Below are 18089 nucleotides of genomic sequence, written 5' to 3'. Positions count from 1 at the left end.
AATGTGTTCTCTGTTTCTCTTTTTGAAGAACTTGTTCCTAGGTTTATTCAGTTGACTATTTTCCTGTTACCTATTTCATAATGTCTATTTTTTATTATCATTTGGTTATATATTTATAAACATTTTGAATTTAATGTTCAGGTCATTTATTTCATTTTTTTAAAAAACTTGTGTTAATGATACTCCTAAGGGCATTAGCTTACTCTGAAAAGAGTTTTGGCACATTTCAATATGTTTTCATGTGCGGCATTTTAATTTTCATTTTAATTGGTTTCTAAATAGTGGGTAATTCTATCCAAGAAGTTAACAGTTTCATCAATTTTATTAAACACACTGATTTCATTTTCATTAAAGAAATGGACACTTTGATCCCCTCCCCGTCCCAATCTGCAGACCTTCCCCTGAGACCTCTTGACAATTGACACTGGGCAGTCTGAGGCAGACTTGATGTTTATTCCTTAGGAAGCAGCCTGTTTTCTCCACAGCCTTATTCCAACTTTAAAAAAGTCATAGAGTCACGGTCCATGTGGCTCTGCTGAAATAACTTTGGTCCTCTGATTCCCATAGCTTGGTCTTTACCTTGACTAAAGAACGTATTCCTTCATTCCATGAGGCAGTGAATGAGTCTTTGCCATAAAAGGTAGGCAGAACCACGGTCTCTCCTCTGTGCTTCCCCCTGGCTCTTCCTCTCAGGGATCTTACTCCATGAAGCAATGTGCCTAGGCCCTACCTCAGTCTGCCATTTACATTCATGGTGGTTATAATCTCCCGATGCGCCGGGAAAGACATACACGGGTGGATGCAGACTAGGAACAGGAGGTTGTCCCTGGCTGCCTCGGGACGTGTCCCGCATGTGAGATGCAGGAATGCGAGTGTGAGAGCTTCCCTGTCTGCTTCACATTGTGTCCTCTTATGTTTTCTCTTCAAAAGGAACATGTGGTGGCTTCAGAAAGTTTCTCAATCCCATCCATCACTCATGTAACTCTTCCTATGACTTTCAGATGAAGGAAAATTATAAACGAGCTCTCTCAGAGTCTCTGCTTAGGCAATGCTCTACCTCCCCATAGGTTTTATGGACATTTCCAAGGAAAGCTGAGGGAGAATAAATTAGAACAATTAACTAGACGGGACCACAATCCTCAAGTCAAAAAAAAAAGCCTCTGATTGCCTTTATTTAACTTGATAAACCCTTGAGCTAACTTTACAATTGTTAGGCCTTCACTCATAACTCACATGTTCTGAGGACCTAAGAGCCAGAATTAACAAGGATTCTTCCAGAACGTCCTTCTCAGAAATGCTGGGCTGCTGAGACTCAACCCTTACCAGCTTCTCAAATGCCTGGTTTATCTATTAGAGAAATGTTTGGCTTAATATAACTAACATGCAGACTGTGAAACAAAAATATTTTAAAATATTTTTAAAAATCTATCATTAATAAAGGCACCGATCATTGCTGTCAGATCTGCAGTAATGTCCTAATAATACCTCACACCACACACAAGGATAAAAGCCATTGCTTTCTTTTGATTTTCAATGCGAACCTTCAATATAGTCATTCCCAAATTTACATATGATGTAGACATTTGATGAAAATAAGATAAGTAAGACTTAAACTCTATCTCAACTATCTATAGTCAACCACGAGGGGCGGGGTGAGGAGGAAAAAAAAAGAAATCAAGAACAGACTAAAGCTAATCCAATCTGCCTCGTGCTTTACCCATCCAGACAGAGTTCCAAGCAAACTCATTCTTGGTTTGGCAGTTTGAGATAAATGGATGGGGGTGATGCTCATTTGTGGGATGAAGGTAGAGACCCAAGGTATTGATTCTAGCTCTCCTTCTATTTCCTCAAACCCTTCCTCCCAGTGCTTTGCCCAATGTGGTCTTTTATATTCTAAATAAGCTGAAGTTAGAAACTTAAATTTTTAACTTAACATTCTAAGTACAGTAGTCTGACAATTGCTGTTGATAAAACTGATGGGATTTTTGTTTATTTCTTTTCACTGCTCTTCATCCCTTCTCTGGTGCCTAGAATAATGCATGATACACATAAGTCCTCAATACATATCTGTTGAATATTGAAAGACTAAAACCCACAAAGCTATTGAGTAATAGATAACCACATTGAAGACAACCCGTAATCTCATTTATGTTTTCCTTTCTCACCTGGATCTAGGTGGTTTCCCACAGTATTTGTAGATACATAAATATAACACTTTTACTAACTCTATCACCCTTTTTCTTATTTAAAAAAATTTTTTTGAATATTTTATTTATTTATTTGACAGAGAGGCACAGTGAGAAGGGAACAGAAGTAGGGGGAGTGGGAGAGGGAGAAGCAGGCTTCCCGCTGAGCAGGGGGCCTGATGTGGGGCTCGATCCCAGGACCCTGGGACCATGACCTGAGTCAAAGGCAGACAGTTAATGACTGAGCCACTCAGGTACCCCCTTTTTTCTTATTTTAAAAAGCAGATATAAAGATAAATGATTTCTCCCAAATTCTGAGAGTCAAAACCAGGCTAGGTCATCATTAGGGCCATCAGCAGTTGTCTCAGAAAGAACATGGCTCTCTTACAACAAGACTCTCATCCAATCAGCCTGTCCTCAGGGCATGTCACAGGAAGTCTTGGACTTCCAGAACCTTTGAGACGGTATGTCCGTCACTCAAGAATCACTACAAAATCACTACAAATTAGTGTTAGTACTGCTGAAATGTGTGATACTAGCATTTTCTCCCTAAATTTCACAAAAGATTGGCAAGACATCTACATTTCTGACCATAAAATCCTAGCATGAAATGAGGACAAAAGAGGTGGGGGGAAAGAAGGAATCGCTGTCTCAGGGGTGAGGAGGGATGGAGCTGTCAATGACTTCGAGTCAGTACAAACGTGCCCTTCTGGAATGCCAGTCAACCACTGGTCGGAATTCAGGAATTCAGGAAGAAGAGAGATGACAACAGGTCAGAGTTGTTTAAACGTTTTCTCGGAAAAGGCAGACTTTGCTTGGGCATTATAGAATCTGTATAACTTGCAGAGAGGAGGAAGACAAGTGTATCTTAAGTAGGACACTGACAAAAACTCCAAACAGCACGCCAAGGCATGGTCTACTCAGGCAGCCATGAGGTTGTTGGTTGGGCTGAAGTTAAAAGTTAATATTAAGGAGGCATATTGAAATAATTTTTGGAAAGGAGATTTGGGATTGCTTCAGGTGCAATGCTGGGGCCTTTAAATTAGGCAGACTCAGCATTGCGTAATGTATAGAATTATAGAATCACTAGGTTGTGCACCTGAAACTAATATAACATCGTATGTCAACTATATACTTGAATGATAATTTTTTTTCAAAAAGCACCATCATCCTTCTCAGAAAAAAAAAATAAAATCTATAAATAAAATAGGCATACTCATTTAGGCTTGACTTCACAGATTAGAGAGAACCTTCTAGAAAGTCGAGCAGTGTCCTGGTTTCAGTTCCAGAGAACTGAAAGAACAAGCTTAACCCTCGTGGTAACATCTGGACTTGAAAAGGAGAATAAAGTGAAGAATCAGATTAGAAGATAATGTTTAGCATGAAATGCTGGATGTGAGGTCATCAGACCTTAATTGAAGATAAAAGAAATTTCTAGACATTTTGGAATTGTCTACATGCACGAGACAATCACAAAGTGGAGGGATTTGAGTGAAATTAGGAGTTTTGGAAGATTGAACTCAACCCTTCATTTTAGTAAAACAAAGTGTATTTGACATGACTTCATTTATTCTTAAACGAGCATTTGTTGCATGTAAAATCTGTAAGCCTTTTTTATTCAGAAGCTATTTTAAAATGTACTCATTGAATTTGCTTTTATATGTTTTTAATTGTTTTACAAATGGACATGCACGCTGCTAAACTCATTTCTTCTAAACCAGTTTATGGGAAACAGACATACATTGGGGAGAGTTAACCATCCACATTATTAGTAACACAAGGAAAGTTAATTTGTTTTCTGGTTTTCGGGTTCTCCGCCGAGCCAAACAGATAGAGACAGCAGTAGATCTCAGAAGGCATCTAGGTGGGAAAGGGAGGGGAAACCAAGAATTTGTTAGGATAAAGCTGGGGGCTTTATGTCCCGATGGGTCATAGATGCTGAGATGTCATTGCTATCAGTTTCTGGTTCTTCTAATGCTCCCTTTGCACCCACTTCACGAGCTTCTGGAAAGCCAGAGTTCGTGTAGACACCACTGGTCTTAGCTTATTTTTAAACATGTTGCAAATACTTGGAGGTGGAGATCCCGTGCTCTAATCTGTTGTAAGAAATAACCCTAAACCAGGAAGAAGCAAGAGTGCCCCAGGACGAGCATTTTGCAGGCTGGTCCGGAGTGGGAGGTGTGGACTCTGGCAGCCTGTCCCCAGTTACCTCCCAGCTCCCAGATTCAATCTCCTTAAGCCACAGTTTCCTCAACGGTTGAGGAAGAATCACACACCATGTGAACCTCATAGTGTTGTTGTGAGAATCGGCAGAATCCACTTCAGCCCCGAGTCCGGTGTTTGGCACCTTCTTTGGCTGCTACGGTCGCACCCTCTGGAGAATCTCTGACGGATTTATATTCCGCCCCCGGAGAAACTCTCCATTCTGTACCAGAAATAACTTCTCCTAGGCAGTCTTTAAGTGTACTTCTTACTCTGCATCTGGCTTTCTAAAAAAAAAAAAGAAGAAGAAGGAAAAAATGTTCTCTCTCTTTACATTTCTGCTTCTGAATCTTCTTAGCCGTGGGAGAGAGAGAGCTCACAGCAAATTGCATGCCAGTTATTAATGTCATCTTGTTTCCGTGTCATCTTCGCTCAGAAGTCAAGATAGAGATCAAGTCTAAAACCACGCAACGTTCAGAGAAAATGGGCGGTTTTGTTTTATGAAGGCTATTTGTAAAGAGTGTCTCCTACCGGGGGCTCTCTGGTGTTCGGACGATGGATTACTAATAAAAGTAAAAACTTTTATTAGGTTTTACTTTGGATGATAGTCTTGTTTCAAGAAAGAGGCAGCTATTACAAGAGTAAATTTCATCTATTTCTGATGCCTTTTTTTTCATCTTTCATGGATCTGTTGGGGTGGGAAGGGAAAGCCCTTGTAATATCCCAGAGAAGGTTCCACTGCCTTGTGATGAAGTGTGGCTCCCTGCCTCTGCTAGGCACCTAGTTTACTCCACCATCAGTGAACAAACACAAATATTTTTCCTGCTCTTCGTCTTCTGTTGGTGGACTGATAGTCCCTGTGGTGGATTTTCCATATCCTATTTTGTTCTTTTATTAAAAAATGAGTTAAGGATCCATTCTTACGAAATTGTGTAATTCTGTTCCTCTGCGGCATTGTCTAGCCATAAATCTGGCATTTCTGGTGGCCTTTATTCTCTACCCACATCACCACCCATTCATGTTCAAATGCTCAGAGAGACCCGCTCCAGACTCTCCTGGGGGACTATCGCCTCCTCGCCTCAGCGTTGAAATGTTCCCTGTGAGCCATGACAGGGACAAGCCCAAGGGAGTGGAGACGTGAGCAAGGGGTTGTTTTGTCCTGATATTCAGGTGTCATCTTGTCCACAAATGTCCTTCCTGGGATCCTTGTCTTCTGGTACACAGCTGCTCGCAACGTGTGGTTATTTGAGGATAATTGAGCAACCCTTTGTGCTGAGGCTGATGATACAGAAGCAGCCGCGGAAGGTCTTCCCGTCAGTCTGGGGCAGTGACTGTGGGACAAGCTCCTCGCCCTGCTCCTTCACTCTTCTCATTGACAGCCATGGAGAACTAAAAAAAAAATAAAAAATAAAAAATAAAAAAAAAAGACAAAAAGAGAAAAGCCAACATCTGTAGGACTCATCTGACACACAAGGATGTGTTTGAACATCGTAGTAGCATTTGGAAGTGCCTGTTCCATTTGACAGAATTTGCAAATCACATCTTCCCCCCTCAGAATAACTTGCAGTGTGGAAATGCTTCCATATGCTACAAGTTGTTCTCATCATTTTGCTGAAGGGGAAACACAAAGGAGAGAGCCATTGCCGAGTCTGTGACTTGCACAAAGCAGGGAGCTGCAGCCGGCGCGCGCCTCATGGCCGCCTCCGGTCGGGTCTCACCTCAGGTACGCCGGGCTCGAAGGTCATGCTCCCCACCTGAGTTCTGGTAGGTAGCTTCTCTCTTTAAAAGATCACCTCAGCACAAATTCATTAATAAGTCTGCAACTTATTACGATAGCCAATGTTTCTCAGTGCATTTATCGGTGAAAAAAAAAAAAAATCAGCTCTTCTGTGTGTCACAGTCAGAAAGTTCCATGTTCTGATGGCCTTGCTTTCATACGTCCTGGCGGAGAAAAACTCTCTGTTCGCGGGCTTGTACTAGAGTCCATTTCGCTAATCGCCTTGATAAGAATACAGCAGTTTTGAGGGGGAGAGTCAACAAGGGTCTCAGCTTCAGGCAAGTTTTGTGTCCCCTGCCTTTTGCATCAGAAAAATGGTCTTCATCCACTGGGGCAAAGATGGAGAAAGAGTTGTACCATGCATGCAAACATCCATGACAAGCCAAAGCATGGATATTGGCTTCCAAGTTTACTAAGGAGCTGATTCTTCCCTCAACTTTCAGGACTCAGAAGTACTGATATTCCTTAGTTCGTTGGCCATCTCGACAAAGATTTATTGGGCATCTACTACGTGCTGGGCCAGAGATACCAGATGAGGTCATGGTCCCATAAATTGAAGAGCTTATATTCCAGAGGAAAAAAGTTGGAAAAGCAAATACCTAATGACAAGTCATATTACAAACAGTAACTGCCCTCCAGGACAAAAGACAGACTGGTTAATTTCTGCTTGAGGAGTCAAGAAAGGTCCATGGAGGGAATGGCCTGTGAGCTCAGTCTGAAGGAGAGGAGGCATTTTTCCAGGTGCAACATTGAGGATAAATATTTTGGTCCGAGGGAAGAGCACCCGCAAGGGTGTATGAAGTGTGCTGTTTTCAGGGAACAGAGAAAGAACCTGTGTCATTAGAGCATAAGGCCACAGGAGACCCAGCCTGAACATGGGTTTGCCACAGTAAGGACCATTCATTGAAAAGGAGCAGTGGACATCATGACTCAGAAAAGCAACGTCACTGGGATTTTTATTTTAGAAAAGTACATACAGAAGCAACATGAAGAATGAAACAGGAGGGCGGGACAATAGGTAGCTGACCAATGAGGAGGCTGATGTCAATCTAAGCCAAAAGTCCCATAGGTCAGCTCATCCCAACTATCTATGGTGTTTGCTTTTAAAGAATGTGGTAACACTGGCAGAGAATATAAATACGAATCATCACGTTAAACATGAGACTACCCAAATATTCTTCTTTTAAAGGTAAGAATCCATTCCTTCTCTCATTTCTCTTCCATTGCAATAAAATACAAATTAAGAAACTATATTTTAAATAGCTTTATGTAGGTCTTGAAAAAATAAGGGCTTTTGCTGCTAATGTGGAGCATTTTGTTTTATTTTATCAATTTTTATTGCCGGAACCAGTAGTTGGGAATTTAGAAGCCCCACCTTGCCAGCAAAGCTGGAGATGCGGTTTTTGAATCTGACCCTTCGTTCTGGAGACTCAGTCCATTGGGTGGGTCAGTGAGTGTCTTTGTGTCCCTTGGGCAATTTAATGGCTTTTCTTTCAGATTCCAGAACTTCACCTCTTTCCCGCATGCGTTGTCCTTTTTGACTTGGTGAGATAGAGCGTGAATTCAAGAAATTCTTAAAGGGAAAAAGAAAGGAGCAACTGACCTTTTTTCTTAACCGAATCTCGTGACTCACATCCAAAATGACGAGTTTTGAAACAAATAAAATAAGGTCCATATCCCAGAGCATTTTTGCATTTGAATGATGAATTGTCGGACGAGGGCCCTAACTTAGGCTAAAAACCAAACCAAACCAAAGAAAACCCTTGGCTATAACTTCTGAAACCCGGGTGAACTTGCAGAGGAAATGAAAAGCCCTCAGACCCTTAGAAGGCATTTTCTACTTGTTTTTGAGCCAGGTCCCAGGATTTGTGATGCGATTAAATTCTCTGAACCTTGGTGTGCTATTGAGCGAGATGGGTCCCCATTGTGGTCCCCATTGTTGCCGGCCGGGGCGTGCCCACGGGAGAAGTGCAACATGAGGCATCAGAACGATGAAAGATACAGACTTCAAGGGAAGGAGCAAAAGCTAAATAGCGTTCTTTGTTTTCAAGGCACATGGTACCAAGATGAGCCATTTCATGAGCACCAGCCTATGGCCCTCTCAGGGCTATGGCAGAGGAGGGCGAGTCCCTGCTCCGTCCCCAGGCTCCCGCAGGTGGACCCGCAGCGCAGAGCCATGCCCTCGGGCTCTCCCTGATGCCCCCGTACAATGAACTCTTTGATGGGGGGCTATGTTCTCATGACAAATCTAGCGCAGGCACTGAAAATGAGAGCAGGCGAATTCTGCGATTTTGAAGCCCAAAGCAAACGGGTCTTCTGTGAAAGACAGCGTCACCCACATGGCAGTGGCTCTGATGGGACTTACCTCATTTTCCTCCTGTCCTCTCTGTCCTGCCCACTCGAGTCCCCGAGATACCCTGAGGGAAGCAAAGCAAGATCGAAGGAAAAACACGTGCCCCAACATGTGGACAAGCATGTGGCACCTGGCAAAGAGCGTGCCAGCTCGACCTGCTGTCTGTGGACTCCCCAAGCTCACATAATGAGAACGCTTCGGGCTAAGTTCTCAGCAGATGTGACAGGATTCGGCCACACGATTCTCATTAAGGGTCCTGGGAATCTGGCTGGGGAAGCCCCAGCCCCGTGCTGAGAATCATCCCCATTGTTTCATATATCCCCCGAAGTCATAAACAGTTGTTATGTAAATGTCGAGTTGCTTAATTCCCAGTGTACCTTTATTCTCTCTAATCTTCTGCTAGATGTTTATGTGCACACGGAGCCCGGATGACCGACCAGAGATTCCCGATGCAGGCAGGTGTTGCTCAGAACTGCCTTTCTAATAAAATCATCACTGAAATGGGCAGAGAGAGAGGACTAGAAACCGTTCACAAAACTCTCTCAATACCACGCCCCAGAAAAATGAATAAGCCATTGCCACATAAAGATGTCACACAAACAGAAAGGAGGAACCGTGCCTGCTGCAAGCCCTCCTGTTCTTAAACAGTGGTTTGCCAGCCAAGACTGCTGCTTCCGGATCAGAGCCCAGCCAAGGGTTTCAGCAACCACCACCTTCTTCCCCTGACTTCCCCACGTGCGAAAAGGGATCGCTGCAAAGAGGCAAAGGCAGGCAACTCGGAAGTGTCAGCTGAGACGACCTGGGAACCCAGACACCTGTTGATGGGGACAGACGAGCCCTCCAAGTGGAGTTTGCCACTTTCTCTAGAGGGTTGGAATTAGATCTTAGGTTGCTGCAGGTGTCAAGGTTAGAGAACAACATGCCAAATTTGCCCCATCTCCTGCAAAGATAGAAAACGATAAAGCATGAGCGTCGAGCCTAACAAAAGCCTGTCCCATGTTACACAGTATCTGAGCTGCAAGGGGTCCCGAGGGTCCTGTAGTTCCAAGCCTCATTTTATAGGTGGGAAACTGAATCAGAGACTATGCGTGACCTACTCTATGCTGTCCAGCCTTAGACCCAGTGGCAAGAATGACCCTCGGTTCACCCACGAGCATTCTTTCCAGGAACCTAGACACGAAGCATTTTTAAGTGCCTTTGATTAACCCATAATGTAAATAAAACTCTTTGGGCGCAGTCCTTTATGATATCTTGTTTTATTGGATCATTAAATTGGTGGATTATAGAATCTTTCGGATTTCTTTTTTTCCTTGGCTTTATATTTCCTTTATGAATACATTTTAATCCTGACAGAATGAAATACTTTAGGTAAACGTTTGCATAATGAATGTATTTCTATTTTCAAAAAGTAGGTTGAATAATTTAAATAAGAAACTTAATTTCATTACTCGGCTAGAGTTTGAATTTCCTGTGATATAAGTTCTTTTGGCAGAATTTGGCCTGCACTGGGCTATGTGAAGGAGAAACAGGGCTCAAACTTGCAAGCCAAGGCTGCGGAATCAGGAGAACTTGAATTTAATTCTCTACTGATCTCGACTGAGATACTTAATTGCCTGGAGTTTCTGTGGCTTTCCTTGGAAAATGAGAATGTTCATATTGCCCAAAATTCATGCTGTTATGAAGAATAATTGAGATGATTTAAATCAAAGGAACAAGAAAATGCTTGAGTATCTTGGTGCTCAGTAAATGTTGGTGACTTTTGATTACTGGTAGAAAGGAGTTGTGTAGGCATACTTACGAAAAGGCAGGATTTGTCCCAAGAGATTTCTAGCTTTTATTTTTTATATATATAAAATATATATATAAATATAAAAAATATTTTATATTTATCACATATTAGCCATTCATGTGTGCCTCTGGACTCACACACACACACACACACACAATCAACACAACTTTTCCCAAGGTCTGCAAGTAGTTTCCACAACAACAGAAACAGAGCGAAGAAGACAAGGGAGAGGGGGCCAGGATCATTCAGGCTGAGCCCTTTTTACTCTGTGCTTTTGTACTTCCCCATGTTTCTTTCTGAAGCTTAAAAGGAGAGAAACGTCATTACTCTGTGGCAAGTGTGATGTAACAGAGCGTTCGGGAGATTGTCGGGCAGGAGAATAAATACAGGGCCTATCACAGTGCCTTGCGGTCATTAATTAGTCAATTCCTATTTGCTTATTTTGTTTGGTCGCTTCAGCCAAGTCATAACTTTGTCTTCAGGTATGCCAGCGTCCAAGAGCCATGGGAAGGGCAGGCTCCAAATGATAAGCAAAGGAGGTATTGTTTTGCCTGGTAAGGAACCCCTTCGTGGTTCCCAACAGACTCTTTTGTTTTTCCAAATCTCACACTTTGCAAGAACTGTCTCATTGATGATGATTCAGCAGCCAAAGCTACAGACACAGTCTCTAAAGGATGACTTGCCCCAGGCTTTGGACACTCTTACTGCCTGACATAGCACTTTCTTTTCTTTTTCTTTCTTTCTTTCTTTTTTTCTTTTTCTTTTTCCTTCTTGGTATAACCCATCTTCCCAGAATTTTCTTTCCTCCATGTTTTGCCCTCACTCTAATTCAGTGAGAACCAACACTTCTTCTAATAGATTTTGAGTTGCTGAATTTTTCAGTATTGCTATTACTTGTCCTTGACTTACTTTATAAATTACACAAAATTAATTAAAGCATTTGGAAGTCCCAATGCTACTTCAAAGGCATACATATTAGGTAGACTCAGCAGAAGAAAGCATTACATGTGATATTATCATTTTGAGTTTCATGGAGTTTACTTCTTTTGCTTTCAGATCTTATCATAACACAGCTGAAGAGTCATTTTTTCTTACTATTTATCTCTGCATTTACCTGGTTAAAAACTCTAACTACTTATGCCCTCCCAAAACTTTAAGTCATATCCTCCATCACATACAAAAGTATACTTGAACTGGATCATAGGCATAAACACATAAAACTTCTAGAAGAAAATAGAAGAGAAAATCCTTATGACCTTGAGTTCTACAAATTTCCTGGATACAGTACGCAAATTGGTATTCATCAAATAACAAGCTAATAAATTACCCGTTATCAAAGCTAAAACTTTTTGCTCTTCAAAAGACCCTACTGAGAGAATGAAAAGACAAGCCACAGACTAAGAGAAAAATATTTGCAAATTATCTAGCTGTTAAAGGACTTCCATCCAGAATACATAAAGCACTTTCAAAGCTTGATGAGAACAAATTATCCCCCTCCAAAAAATGAGCAAAAGTTTTGAACAGACATTTCACCAAGAAGATATATGGATGCAAATAAGCACATCAAAAATGCTCAGCAGGGCTACCTGGGTGGCTCAGTTGGTTAAATATCTGCCTTTGGCTCAGGTCATGATCCCAGGGTCCTGAGATAGAGCCCCATGTCAGGCTCCCTGCTCAGCGGGGAGTCTGCTTCTCCCTCTCCCTCTGCCTGTGTGTGCTCTCTCTCTCTCTCTGTCAAATAAGTAAATAAAGTCTTTAATAATGTTCAGCAGCATTAATCATTAGGGAACTGCAAATAAAATCAAAATGACATACTACTATAAACCTATTAGAATGGCTAAAAACCAGACTGTATCAAAGTGTGAAGATATGGGGCAATTAGAACTTTGTAAAGTGGTGCAACCACACTGGAAAACAGTCCAGCAGCTTCTTATAAGGTTAAACACCTACTATTGTATAATCAAGCCGTTGGTATTTACCTAAGAGAAACAAAAGCATGTCTGTTCAAAAACTTGTATGGGAATGCTTATAGAAGCTGTATTTGAAGCAGAACAAGACTGGAAACCCAAATGTTCATCGACAAATGAAGTGACAAAATGTGGTATATCCTTACAGTGGAATAGTATTTAGCACTAAAAAAGGGAAAAACCCAATTGGACACAACAGAGTCACAAAATAATTATGCCCAGTGAAAAACATCAAAAAATAGTATATACCATGTGATTCCAATTATACACAATCCTAGAAAATGTAAAATAATCCATAGTGATAGAAACCAGATCAGCCAGGAGGAAGAAGTGATGAGAGGGGGTGGAAGAAGAGACTACAGAGGAGCAAGGGAGAACCTTCTGGGGAAGACTGATGTGTTCATTTTCTTTTCTTTCTTTCTTTTTTTAAATTTAATTTAATTTTATTTTATTTCTTTTCAGTGTTCCAGCATTCACTGTTTATGCACCACACCCAGTGCTCCATGCAATCCGTGCCCTCCTCAATACCCACCACCATGCTCCCCCAACCCCCCACCGTCCTCCCCTCCAAGACCCTCACTTTGTTTCTCAGAGTCCACAGTCTCTCATGGTTCATCTCCCCCTCTAATTTCCCCCAACTCACTTCTCCTCTCCATCTCCCTATGTCCTCCGTGTTATTCCTTATGCTCCACAAGTAAGTGAAACCATATGATAATTGACTCTCTCTGCTTGACTTATTTCACTCAGCATAATCTCCAGCTCCATCCATGTTGATGCAAAAGTTGGGTATTCATCTTTTCTGATGGAGGCATAATACTCCATTGTATATATGGACCATATCTTCTTTATCCATTCATTTGTTGAAGGGCATCTTGGTTCTTTGCACAGTTTGGTGACTGTAGCCATTGCTGCTATGAAAATTGGGGGTACATTTTCTTAATTGTAGTGAAGGTTTCATAAGTATATATAGATGTCAAAACTTAACACATTAATACTATACATGTGGCTAACTTATTCTATGTCAGTTATACCATAATAAAGCTTCTAAAAATAAAAATATAGCAAAAAAAAAAAAAAAGCATTCTATTCACTTAGGAGGTGAATCTGATAAAAGGATGTGCGAGGAAATCTTAGCCAAAGGCAGGTGGCTCTCCCTGCCGCTTAGGCCATAAAGGACCCTTACACAAGTGAGTGAAAATCCAAGAAGGTGGGAGACTTGTCCCAGGTGCCCAGACCCTGGTTGGGATCCTCGAACCGTGAGTCCAGTGATTGCTCTTAAAAGGTGTGGTGGATAGAGTGTAAAAAGTATAACGTAGGCTCCTTTCCTCCCACTGTCCTTTGTGTCTCACCTTTGGCTTCAGCCAGTCCTCTGCCTGGGGACTGCACTAACAGTCTCACTGTTCTTCACTTTTCAAGCCGTGGATTGGCTATCAGTAGATCAGTCCATATCAGGTTAACGAGAAAAAGCTACCCCATTGGCTCTCAAGGGCTCGCTGGCCGTCCTTATCTTTAAAAGCCTTTTAAACTTCATGTAGACACACAATCCTGAGGCAGGAGGGAAACGTTTTGGATTAAACAATCCAGCACAGTTTGTAAACACTTGCCTTATACAGCCACCGGTATTATGCTCGGGGTACAGGCTACCCTTTTGTCCTATAAAAGGGACACACAATACCTCTGGGATTAGACTAGCTTTAAAAGTTCAACAGTTTCTCAGTTGTCTCCTCCTCCCCCCCTCCTCCCCTCCTCCTCCCCCTCCTCCCTCTCCTCCCCCTCCTCCCCCTCCTCCCTCTTCCCCTCCTCCTCTTCCTCCTCCTCCTTCTTTCTCTTCTTCCTCTTCCCCTCCTCCTTCTCCTTCCTCCCCATCTTCTTCTTCTTCTTCTTCTTCTTCTTCTTCTTGGTGGAGCAACTGTTTCTTTAAGGGAAGTTTGCTTTTTTAGCCCTGTGGCCTCTGAAAAGTACGTTTTTCTGTTTTCATGTAAATTTCACTCTCCTTATCATCTTCTCTGGTGAGAGATATTTTACAGTGAAAACCTTTTCTAGGACTGAACGGAAAAACGATCCCTTGAATGGTACCTGAGTATTAAGATTGCTATCAAAAGGTGTGAAAACATTGTTTTTGGCTGGGAACAAAGGAGTCCACAGTCTCAGCTGTGGATTCAGCAGTGGACGAGAAAGCGCTATCAGGACCAAGTGTGACAGAGGGACTTTGGAATGAAAGCCGCGCGGTCATGCAGCCCCTTGCACGTAACAACAGTGCCCCTGGCCTGTGAGGGGAGCAAACGTACCAGGAACTGTTTTCTGAACAGGAGAAAGAACTTGGCTCCTCGTGACAGTCGTGACAGCCTCCTGGGGTGTGATCCCATCTGGGGTGTGACCTGTGTGGTTCAGGAGAGCTAATGGGCCCACAATAAACCAGACCTCCGACCCGAGTCTCATTCACCAGCAAGAGGCTCTTGCCACTTGAGCTGACCCCCTGTACACAGAATGGAGAATGATGTGATTACCAGGGTTCAGCCTCCCGGGTGATAACGGGACATAGAAGCTAGTCGTGTCCTTAATGGTAGCCCTTATGGGAGACTTCTGACGGCAGCTAGTTCTTTTGCTTGTGCCGTGCTTTATGCAATCAGAAAAGCAATGCTTTCACACAGTCGGCTGGCCCAAATTGGTAGTAATGAAAAGAAACAAGTAAGATTTCCATGTTTCTTTTGTAATTATTTAAAGCGCTAGAAAGGGTCGGGGGAGAATTTGATTAACCTGCTGCTGGCATTTAGCTGTAGTTCTTTGGGTCTAGACTGGTCTCAGATTTTCCTGCATGCAGCTTTCCAGAGGGCTGTGGCTTTACACTGAGTCTTTCTTTTGAACAGTAGAATTTGGGCTCCATTCCAGGTATACGCAAGTATTTATTATTAGTTCTCGTAATCATAATCACTATAAACATTAATGCATTTTAACAATCTGGCAGCCAGTATCTTAAATCCCCAGGAATCTTAGTTAAATCCCAAAGAAAACTTTCTAACAGTTGTTTGGGGCACTAGGGGTAGCATTTACAAGCACGGAAAGACCAGTTTTCCAATTTCAAAACGGCCTGATTGATAGTTGAGGACTGAACTAGCGTTTTGGTCCCCCGGCCTTTAGACCGTTGCATCATATGAGCACACAAAGAAGATGTAATTGGGGTACATATAATCCAAACACCTCCTGGCAGGATTTTTTATGAAGGGCCGTAACCTGGAAAAGAGGCACAGCGATTGCAACAGAGTCAACGTGTTTGAGTTTGTTGTGGGATCTGCCAAGAGCACAGGCTATTTGAATTTCATGGATTCGTAGTATTGGGCCTTCGATAACTCCTCTGCTATCAGAGGTCACTCACTCTTGGTTCAATCAACTTCCTGTTGACCCAAAAAAAAAAAAAAAAAAAAAAGAAAGAAAGAAAGAAAGAAAGAAAAAGCCCCAAAGGCTTCTTGGACCTTAACAGCTCTTACAAAACAAATTATTATGATTTAAGTATGAATGATTCAGAAACATATGGATTAAATTTCCTTTCACATACATGTGGGTTCAAATATTAAAGGGGAAAATGCCTTGGAAACCTGCATTTGGGGTTTGAGCCCGTCTCGTGTATTTGACTTGTAGCTTTAAACACACAGGGTGGGGAGATGATGCTGGAAACCGCCACCGAGCAGGCGCTCCTTCTCTGGCTTCTACTGCACGCGGAGATGCTTTGTGATGGCAATTAGCCATCACTTCAAGTTGACTGTTCTCCAAGGGACACAGACATCTCAAGGGCAAGGACTCTGACTTTTTGTCTTCAAATCTCTAGAGCACAATACAGTGCATGCTACGTATCAGGAGAGCAAAAAAATCTTGGTGATTCGGGTCCACGGACACATGGGTTCTTTAATTAGTCAACTCAAACCCACTTGGCCTGGCCTTTCCCCATCTGAGCTTTTGTTGCAGGTTGGTTCACTGTCAGGAAGCTGGAGATGGCCAGAGCCACTGGCTCATCAAGGACCATCCCACAGGGTTCCAAAACTTTCAACAAACCACCCTCAGCCTTGAATTCTCGGTGGGTGACTCTCACTATGTTTTTGGTTGTCAGTTGTCTGAGACTATCCCCCACGCCCCCCACCGCCCAACACTTTGGGTTTGGTAAAACTCAGAACATGTTTTCCTAAGAACATCCCCCCACAATCCAAACCCATGTATATTTTAAGGGAAATTTAATCCATGTGCCCCTCAGTTCATTCGCACAGATCATCACCATGCTTTTTAGTAAGAGTTATTGTGAGGTTTTTGTGTAAATATTTTTTGTCGTGGAACTCCGGAGTTGTATTTTCTTAGTAATATCTGGGGCAGGCTATGCTGACTGCCTACGCTCCAGTTTCCGTTCTTCCTGATTGAATCTCAGCTCTGTTCTGATACTGGGAAACCATATGTTCCAGACACCTCCTTCCCAGGCTGGGCAGGAGTGGGAGCGGAGTACGGTGAGGGGCTGGGATTTATTGGGCTAAGCAAGGATGTAAATATCTTCCCCAGTGATTAGTTTGAGCACAGGCGTATGACCATCTCTTGACCAGTGTGTGTGCTCCTGGGCAAACATCTGCAACATTGTCTTTACTCTTACATGGGATTGGACTCTTCCTGCCTCTGGACGTTGTCTAAGAAGACGTGGTCCTTGGACCTGCTATAGCCATTGTGACACCAAGAAGGGAAGGACGAGGGAAGCCAGCTCCGAACCTCGACATTCTTGGCCTTCTGAATTTACCAACACTGGAACCATACTGCCTCCAGACATCCTGTCAAGTGAAATAACAAATCCCAGTATCTTTTAAGCCTTGATTAGTTGAATATTTCATTGCTCACTGCCAAACACGTTGCAACCAAACACAACACATAAACTCTGATTTCAGAATTTCTGGATTGGTATGAAAAACTTTAGAACACATTGATACGAAGTTCTACACTCTGTGGCACAACTTGCATTTTTACCTTTTGTAGTTCACAGCCTTGCGGGATTTCCTAGGAATTAAAAATTAATCTTAAGTAAATATAAATGGTGGAGGGTTTCTGTGTGTGGGTTAACCCTTTCCTCACTTGCTTTTGGTGTTCAATTGCTGGTTTTATTCTTCTTAAAGAAAATTGTGAATCAGTGTAACAAAGACAAATTCTTTGATCCCTTACTCTTTCCTGAATTGGAATCAGGCACTTGAAACAAGCACTTGAAGAAATAAATTGCACTGTTTAAAGTATATTACCTAAAATGATGAAAATAATTAACATAACTTAATCCCTCCTGTCTTCTTTTATGCCTTGCTCTAAGCCATGTTTCCAGATGCTCTGATTTGTTAAGATCTGCTTCTATACTCGCTCATTGACCCTCTGTGAAATTTGAAACAGTAGTACAGATTTTGGGAAAACAAAAATCAAAATTGGGATTTTTTCTTGATTGGATTATGAGCTGCATAAGACACAGATCTCATTCAATCATTCTCTACAATATAGAGGGCACAGTGCTTTGCAGAAGAGCGATCAATACAAAATAAGACACCCAGTTATAGGTTGTCTGGTTTTTTTGTTTTGTTTTGTTTTTTAAGATTTCATTTATTTGGGGCGCCTGGGTGGCTCAGTGGGTTAAAGCCTCTGCCTTCGGCTCAGGTCATGATCTCAGGGTTCTGGGATCGAGCCCCGCATTGGGCTCTCTGCTCAGCAGAGAGCCTGCTTCCTCCTCTCTCTCTGCCTGCCTCTCTGCCTACTCGTGATCTCTATCTGTCAAATAAATAAATAAAATCTTTAAAAAAAAAAGATTTCATTT

Source organism: Martes martes, assembly GCF_963455335.1.
Source record: "Martes martes genome assembly, chromosome: 11".
Lineage (NCBI taxonomy): Eukaryota > Metazoa > Chordata > Mammalia > Carnivora > Mustelidae > Martes > Martes martes.
Note: the sequence above shows the minus strand (reverse complement) of the source record.